Source organism: Pundamilia nyererei, unplaced genomic scaffold (genome assembly GCF_000239375.1).
Source record: "Pundamilia nyererei isolate P.nyererei 1_Seehausen unplaced genomic scaffold, PunNye1.0 scaffold00017, whole genome shotgun sequence".
NCBI classification, from domain to species: Eukaryota; Metazoa; Chordata; class Actinopteri; order Cichliformes; family Cichlidae; genus Pundamilia; species Pundamilia nyererei.
The window spans coordinates 3,135,374-3,144,109 of NW_005187418.1; the positions used below are offsets into that span (position 1 = coordinate 3,135,374).

The window sequence follows — 8,736 nt, forward strand, 5'->3', positions numbered from 1 at the left end:
CCCCCCCCCCCCCCCTTATTTTTTCAGTTTTGGGTCTCATTTCATTGTATTAAATGTTATTTTTATGTTTATTGTTTTTACTTTATTTTTTCTTCATTTAAAATGTAATTTTTCTTGGGTGGGGAGATCAACAGATAGTTGCAGCCCATTATGGCCTTTACCTTTCAGAAACAAGGAACCCTGAGTACTGAGACAGAACTATGTAGAAAAAAGGACATTTTGAATATTAGTGGGAGTTTTGGAAGATTCTATTTTTCTGAAAGAATCTGCAGTAGGGTTTCAGTTTCATTTTATTTTTTGTGCAACAGTATTAAATCCTGAAACGTACTTCTGCAAAGAATAAGATATGAGGATCTCTTAATAACCCTTGTTGTACTCCAAAGGAAGAGGTTGCAGTTGGCAGGGACAGTGATTCAAGCCGTATCTCCACTGTCTCGGCAGTAACAACTGACTGTCCTGCATAGAGCAATGGCCTCAAACACACCCTTCGAGTGAAAAGAACAATTAAATGTGAGTTCTTATTAAATAAGTACTGAACTCTAATGCACATGTAGCACAAAAATCTAAGTTTTTACAAGTTTAGTTTAAATTGTGATCTCACACTCTGCAGAGTTGTCGATGTCTTTCAGTTCAAATTCATTTATTTAAAAGTTTAATTACAGTTAAAGGCAAGCCAGTACTTTTATTTTTCATCAATACAGGTTCAAGTTCCGGTACAATATTGTCTGTTTGATGCTCACTTGACGCTGGTTCATTTCGCCACCGCTATCTCCAGGAGACACACCCCGCCAGCGGTCAGACGGGAGCTGGATATGAGAATGATGGTAGTTGCACGCGCAGACGATGCTGCCTTCAAGTACGGTTTGTGAGATGCTAAAACTAGATCAGTTTAGAACCTTTTTGAACAAGTTTCAAAGCACTACAAGTACCGCTTGTCCATACTTAACATGAGTTTATGATTGATTTCTGGACACAGTCTAAATGTGAATATAATTTAGGGTCCAAATATTTTTCTATTAACGTCCTAAAACAGGTAGTCAGTATCCACATAGAAGAGGCAGAGAGCAGTGAGGCTCATTTCATGGATCTTCTTGGGTAGGGTTGGGATTAGAAAAAGATTCTGAATTGGGTTAAACACAATGGTTGTGACTTTTTAAAGGTCCACTTTCCCGGTGACTGTGTAATTATTTTTAGTTATTATTTTTGTTTTTAATGACCATTTTATGTGTTGCCATGAAACCAGGCTCTACTATACTCTACAACAGCCCCTTACCATAACTCTAACACAAACCTAGTTTGCTAACTTTAACCCCAAAAGCAAGAATTAACCCTCAAACACAACTTTGAAATGAACATGAAAGAAAGAAACCATGTCAAAAAGTCAAAGTCTTACTAATTATGAACACTCAAGTGGTCCAAACTCTCACAAAACTGGAAAAGTGTGGAAATAGTGTTTCTTATGCTCTACTTATTTATTTATTTTTTTGTTGTTTGTGAATATAATTTTGCTTATTCTCACTACTGAACTGATTTCTGTCTTCCTCAAAACACTTCCTGTATAGTGCTGCCCACCCCAACAATACCATAATCAAATGTGGTCAGGATACTACAGTGTTTGGACCCGAAATTGTCAGCTTAGAGTTGAGAAAACAGCCCACCGAACACACTCAAAACTAAAGAAATCACCTTCAACTTCAGAAATAATCCTTGCGTTCTGTTTAATGTTTGATAAGTGCAGACCTGGCTCCCTTCTACATCAGCATTAACTCTGCAGAGATGGTAAACATTAATACTTTTTACCTTTAAAAACCATTTCTTCAGTGCATTTGAAGGCGTGGCTGCTCTGTGTTGTTATATGTGGGATAATAACTAATTCTAACAGGATGATTCAGGTCCATTGCCACAAGAACAGACACAAGAAGTCTTTCATAACTGCAATAATCGTGTAGAATGAAACACCTGTTTAACAGAGAAACATCTACTATATATTCTGTTTTATTTAAACTCATTCATGTACTTCTAATCTGATGGAGATTTTTTTTCTGTTGTTTTGTGTTTGATTTTATCGTATTTTAAGTTTTTTATTGGCACAGGTTGTGTCCATCATTATAATATGATCAGAAAAGTTACTGTCTTGGTGTAATAACATCTTCAGCTATTTTGAACCATCCTCCAAATGAATATGTCTGACACATCTTAACAGAAGTATTAGCTCAGCACACCCCTAGATGTCAGCATGAGCTTTTAACAGCCTGTTTGTGCAGCCCTGGGGGGCTATCTGTGACTATATTTAGCTCCTATTAATGTATGTGTCCCTTCTAATTGAAGCAAAACCTGAAACAGCTCAACTGTATGTGATTTTAGGATCTGAATTTTAAGTTAATAAGAAAAAACATAAGCAAATCTATTTGGTTTGATAGACCAAGATATAATTTTTATTGCACTGTACTGAAGCACAGCGTTGATTCAAATGGTCACACAGAACCACAAGATGGAGCTACTTTGCTATTAATGCAGCACTCTTAAATACAAGAACCTGGGGTTTTCAGAGGCACAGAAAGGGGGCTGTTTATCCAAACAATAATTACACACAGTGCACACCAGTGAAAAGTAAATTATCCATGGAAAATGATCTGTTGTGTTTCAGTAGGTTTGCAGCAGAGTTGGAGGGCTTAAATCCACAGCCTTGGCAGTCCGAGCTGTTCTTCTTCGTAACCTCTTGGTGGCGACGGTGAATGACTCGTTTTTTTAAAAGTGGGTTAATGAGTCATAACAATTCAGGTGCACTCAGTCGTGTTCAGCCAGTGGCCCACAAAAGATTGATCTCACTTAGTTAAAATTACTCGAGAGGAAATGTTTGCTGAGCACAGCTGATTACAAGCTTCTCAGACAATTATTCATCTATGTTTTCTTTGATTTAACAAAATGCACATCACCCCAATTATTTCAGAGAATATGTCTGACTTGTTTACAATGCAGTTTCCTGTCACCGCTAAGTCACCTAGCAGAATTACATCTGAACATTAAAGTGAGTGCTTTAGTGGAGCAACACGTTAATGTGACACACATTTTATTTGTTAGTAGGTTAAGAGTTTTTCCCAGCTGTGACTCCAGAGCTCAGGCTAAGCCGGGTTTGCTGTGGTCGCCCCGTAAAGCCCGCTGACGGATTTTGTTTCACTGTTTGACTCGTCGCAGGTGCTCTTGACCCATTTCACTTACAGCCCCAATGCCAGTCATCACTTTTGCGTTTCCATGGCAATATAAGCAGATGCAGTAGAATGCCATGGCAACAACAGATCTCATTGAGCAAAAACTGAAGCTCCCTGTTGTGCATACACCTGTGTGTGCTTATAACAGTAAAGTCTGCCTATTGAGCTTTTCCTTGTTTTCTGTCACATATAACCACTGTTACAATGGTGCAGTGGTCAAAGTTTGATACAAAGAGGTCATCATATGCACAAGTAATCCCAGACTATTCTCCGGACATTCGCAAGACATCACTCAAATCTTTCTGTCAGTGTTTCTGGTGTCGTTCATTTATGCACAAGTTGTCCTTTTGCAGAACAGAGTATTAGCTTTACAGAGATTGTTTCATTACTCCCAATCCTTAATTTTTCAGTGTTCGGGATTGCTGTCGTGAAGTTCATCTTTTGCCCCAAACCCCAACTTTTTACTAACCCAAACTGAGTAGGATTTGATGCCTAAACTTAACTAGCAAGTGAACACAAAAGTGAAAATAGAGTGAAAAATCAAAGAACTCAACTCATTTAAAGGGGGTGAAAGCAAGCCTGTTTGACAAGCTGTCAGCCTTCAACCTGCTAAAATTGACTTCTTAGGTTTCTAAATTGGAACTGTTATGTCTTAGTGGCCAATACTGCCATAGAATCAAGGGGCTGACACCAAAGGACACCGTGTGTGCAACAGGAAAATCCAGGTAGCATCTGACAAAATGGAATTTTATAACTCCCCACGATGAGAACATGATGGTAATCCCAGTGAGCTAAATAGTTTGACTTCAGACTGCCCTGAACACTCAGCTTCAGACAGTTTATTTCCTAATCTTGGCCCCTGTATGATGTCATATAGAGGACCCCTAATATGGTTATCTAAAGTGTATCAATGTATATCAGATCTGTGTGACACAGAAGCTTTACATACTCCTGTTCAAGAAGAAGATTGTTTTTTTTAACCATTAATGAGCATATGAGCAAAATTGTAAATTGTTTGATCATAATCCTTCAGCGTGGTAATTTTTCATTACAAGTGTTGGTTTATTTTTATGACACTGAAACATTTTCTGCTCAATTTCCAGACTGAGTTTAAACACAGATAACAGCTGCATTGATGCTTTTAAATCCCTGTATGCCTACTTAAGTCAGCACAGATAATTGATTGGGAGTCAATAGGGATTCAATAAGTAATTAGACCTGTAAGAAGAACTGAATTCAAACATTGTTGGCATAAATAAAATTGTATTAACCTCTGTCCCAGTCATAACTGGCATGTTGCATTTCTCTACTCTGTGAAAGTAGGATGTGGATCGTCTCAGGGAACAGGCCGAGATCAACCACATTAGATTTGTAAGAATATTGTTGCAAAGCAGACGTGACCATGCTTTAAACATCATGCTTTCATGTTCTTTTTTACACCAAATTCTGATCCTGCCATCCAGTGTTGCGCCAGAACTATTCACTATCAGGAGTGCCGTCTGATGTGATCTTCTATTACTGTAACCAATTTTCTCCAAAGTTTAAAGTGTTGTGCTTTCAGAGATGCTCTTCTGCATACCTTATTTGTAACAAGTGCTTATTTCTTTTTGCTATATAACCTTTGCACTGTCCACTTCCTGCTGTGTGGGACTAATAAAGCTTATCTTATCTTATCTCATCTTATTTTAGCCCTTTTCCACATACTCGGCTTGGCTTGCCTCAGATTTAGGGCTTTCCGTGGTTTTCCGTGGTTTTCCATGGTTCCAAGTGAAATCCATCCAGAATTTGTGAGGTCAGCAGACTGCATGAAACTGATTGGCCAGTCAATGGCGTTACTCCAAGTCACTAGAGCAACTCCTTCATAAAAATCAAAAACACAGTTTTTGAAACCCAGTAACAAAGGAAATGGCTGCACAAAAATCAACACTGTGGCTGTGAGTTAGACAAAAAGCCTCAGCATCCTCCTTTGTTGTGTCACCTACAAATGGCGATCCCATGTGGATTAGGTGGCACTTAATTGTAATGGAAAACAACCAAAAGTGAGTAGAGCTGAGTCGAGTTAAGTCAAGTCAATCCAAGTAGGTACAAGTGGCAAAGAGGCTTTTGAGTTTCTGTTGTCTGCCTATCTCGAAGCAGTCTGGCCATTTTCCTCTGTTACCAACAACCGTCCTGATGCTCAGTTTGAACTTCAGCTGGTCGTTTTTACCATGTCTACATGAAATAGATTAAATAGACTGAAGAGCTATTTTTGTTAACAAGCAGTTGAATAGGTGCACCTAAAGGGGCAAGCGAGTGTATATAAATGATGGGTTTGTCCTCTAGGTTTGACATGTGAAGAATACGCCGAGTGCCTTCTTCTTTTCCAAAGGTCAACAGGGAGAGACTAATGTCGAGGCAAAAAGAAATGTGATTGTATAGAAGTCTATAGGAAAATGTCTCCTGAACCATGGGAAAAATTAATTTTGCCCTAGATAAACACTTTCCTGAACATAAACGTTTTAGGCTTTCAGTGACTTTTTTAGAGTCTAATTGAAAACAACAGAGAAATGATAAAGTACATGACACTTTAGAGTAGGTGGACATTGCCAATGAAAAGTTACAACGCCTAAGACCCACCCTATGGTATTACATCTTGGTTCCATAAAACTAAAAACAAGACTTTGCGAACCACTGGCTGATGTCATGATGGCGTTATCCATCTTTTATATACATTCTACCCTATTTATGTCATTTACTGAATAGTGGAGTGGTGCCTGGTGTGCTCTTCTGTTACTGTACTATTGAATTACATTTTAACACTTTTCTTATTATATATTGTGAGGTTTTACATCCAGACACATCTTTACTTTAGTCCCCATTTTAAAGTAGAAAGCAGCAGACACTGGAGAGATAATGTAACACAAAGATGTAGAATAGATCAATTATACGGGGTTTCTACAACAGAGGCCACCAGGAGCCCCATCTGGTTGAGACATGTTAAGGCTAAACATTGATTTATTAGCCTTTTTATTGACAGTTTCTGTCCTTATTTTACATCATGATGCTGCATGAGCAGTTTAATTGGATGACCACCACCTGAGTCCTTCTGCAGATCAGCTATCAGTGACAAGCAGTGCAGTTACAGGGCACACTCAAATCTGATTTGAAAGTGTCTCACCAGTATCTGATATTAGCTGATCTGCTGCATCATTCATATTTTTGTTTTTGAAAATCTGCTTAATGTATTAGTTGATTTGATGTTTGCAGTTGGCAGGTTATGTGATATTTTAGACCCTTTTATTTCCAAATTTTCTGATTTTAAGGACAACTCTGGTAGGTTCTACTTAAAGTAGATGGAGTGATTCTTTTTTCGGCATTATTTTTGCCCAATAATTGCCAAATTTTCCCTAAGGGCTCAAGCAGCTCTGGCTTGGAAGATGTTCTGCTCTTTCACCTGCAAGCAGAGCAGATTCAATTTGGGTGCTCTTTTCAACATCCGAGTGGAATTTTTCTCATAGTATATGCTCTAAAAACAATTATAGGATCGTAGATATATTACAAACATGTCAATCCTCATGGTAAAAGTGGCAGGTTTTCCTTAAAACACGTGTAGGTGGAACCTTCATGTGATCAAGAGAAGTTATTTGTGAGCCCATCAAGACATTTTTATGCTTGGAAATATCCATTCTTTCCTTTTTCTTCCACTCCTTTCACTCTTACATATCTTAGAGTGATTGGGGGACTGGAGCCGATCCCAGCTTTCATAGGGTAAAAGGCAGAACTGCTAATTTAGACTCACCAATTAACCTAATGTATGTACGTTTTTGGACTCCAGAGCACCTGGAGAGAATTGTTTCCTCATTGTTTCCTCACTGTGAGGAACAATGTTAACCTCCACGACCATCCTGCACAGCTTCGAAGTAACAAATGAGAAAATGAGACCGGCTGTGAAGACTTCATTGTAATTTGTTGATGGTCAAAGTATTACGGAGTTACACATTCATCTATATTTTGGTGTTTAAGCGATACCAGCATACCTTATTTCACAGTTTACTCAAACATAACCTAAGTTTTGTATAAATAACTTTATAATGCTGGAAAAACATTATGCATTTGTTTTTTCATACAACTTGATTTTTTTTTAGTTTTATTCTTGTTCTATAAAAAATGACTGTAAGGCATAATAAGAAAAACAACAGTACCCAAATGCAGTTAGCAGAAAAAACAAATGAAAAATGAGCTTTTACTGGCTCATAAAGTTGAAATAAAAACTGAAAACTTAGAAACTGAATTATAAACTGAAATTAAAAAAACAAAAAAACCTTTATTAGTCTTTTTAAAGTCATCCAACTGCATGGGGAAAAAAACTGTTCTTGTGCCACGAAGTACTGGTGTTGATGAACCACAGCCTCCTGCCAGAGGGGAGTGACACAAAAGGTTTATGTCTGAGGTGGAAGGGGAGGGGTCAGCAACAGTCTTCCTTCCCTTTCTCAGTGTCCTCGAGGTTTAGAGGTTTCTGAGTGACAGCAAACTGCAAGTTAGTCAACGTCTGAGCAGAATGAATGACACTCTGCAGTCTGCCTTTGTCCATAGATGTGGCAGCAGTGTACTAGATAGTGATGGAAAAATTAAAGATATAGCAGAGTGCACAACCACTGCAGCAAGCTGAATTTCATCAGCTACTGCAAAAGTACTATCCTCTATTGTGCGATCTTGATGAGGAAACTGATGTTTCCACTTGGCAGGCCTGCAGGAAGAAAGAATCTGGCGGGACTGGTTTCATGCTGAAGCCTACAATCTCCTCCACTGTTCTGACAGCACTGAGCTCCAGGCTGTTGTCTGCACCGGGTCACCAGAATGTCAGTCTCACTCTTGAGAGAATCAATGAGCATAAAACTGAGCTGCACATGAGGCAACAACATGACAAAGAAAGGAGAAGACAAGACAATACACAAAAACAATAAGGATTGAAAACGTGTTGGGGAACGTGGCAAGGGTGCGCGTCATCAGTGCAGGTGAAGACAATCAGGACCCAAAACCCAAGACTAGAAAAGAGAAAACACTGAAGGTGAAACAAGAAAATGAACAAACAGCCAATACTGAAACAAAGTAGCCTGGTCTCACATCTGTTCATGTCAACACCTTTTATTTACTGATTTGTGTTTCTGGACACAAATTTACTAATTATTTTTGTGCACAAAATAACAATATTTTATACATTTAAAAAGGTTAAAAAAGTCCATATGAGGAAGTTGGAAGGGTTGATAGTGCGGCGAATAAGTTTCCTGTTAACACAAGAAAAGTTTGAGTCATACTGGACATAGAGTTTAGCACATTTTTGTAGGCATTTTTAAAAATAATTACAAATATGTTGCTTGGTTAAGTTTATGCACTAAAAATTTCCAGATCAGTTTTGCATGGGTTCTCTCCGGCAACTCCGGCTTTCTCCCACTTTCCAAAGACATGCAGTTAGTGGGAATAGGTTAGTTCTGTCTGGTGACTTGTCCAGGGTGTACCCTGCCTCTCGCCCTATGATAGCTGGGGTAGG

At 38.5% G+C, this 8,736-nt stretch overlaps 1 long non-coding RNA gene across 2 annotated transcripts in view; it reads left to right on the forward strand.

The window, feature by feature from the left end:
- Positions 1-8,736, forward strand: part of LOC102192177 (uncharacterized) — a 76,400-nt gene that overhangs the window by 365 nt on the left and 67,299 nt on the right. For both annotated transcript variants that reach the window (XR_001290288.1, XR_001290289.1), the window contains exons 2-3: positions 384-510; positions 702-856. This is a non-coding gene — a long non-coding RNA (uncharacterized LOC102192177). The remainder of the gene's footprint in view (positions 1-383; positions 511-701; positions 857-8,736) is intronic.